Below are 384 nucleotides of genomic sequence, written 5' to 3' on the forward strand. Positions count from 1 at the left end.
CTCTCTTGGCAGGTCTTCCAGCCACTTCTATCAAACCTCTACAATTAATCCAAAATGCCGCTGCAAGATTAATCTTTACTGAGCCGAAAAGAACACGTCACACCTCTGTTCATCAATTTGCACCGGCTACCAGTAGCTGCTCGCATTAAATTCAAGACATTAATGTTTGCCTACAAAACCACCACTGGCTCTGCACCCATTTACCTAAATTCATTACTTCAGACTTATGTGCCCTCTAGAAGATTGCGTTCTGCAAGTGAACGGCGCATTATTGTGCCATCCCAAAGAGACTTTACATTAAATGTTCTAACTGAGACTTGTCATAGCACTTGCATATCATTGCTCTTTTGTTGATTTTGATTGCTTCCATTGTCCTCATTTGTA

Source organism: Sinocyclocheilus anshuiensis, unplaced genomic scaffold (assembly GCF_001515605.1).
Source record: "Sinocyclocheilus anshuiensis isolate Anshui unplaced genomic scaffold, SAMN03320099.WGS_v1.1 scaffold1421, whole genome shotgun sequence".
Taxonomy (NCBI): domain Eukaryota; kingdom Metazoa; phylum Chordata; class Actinopteri; order Cypriniformes; family Cyprinidae; genus Sinocyclocheilus; species Sinocyclocheilus anshuiensis.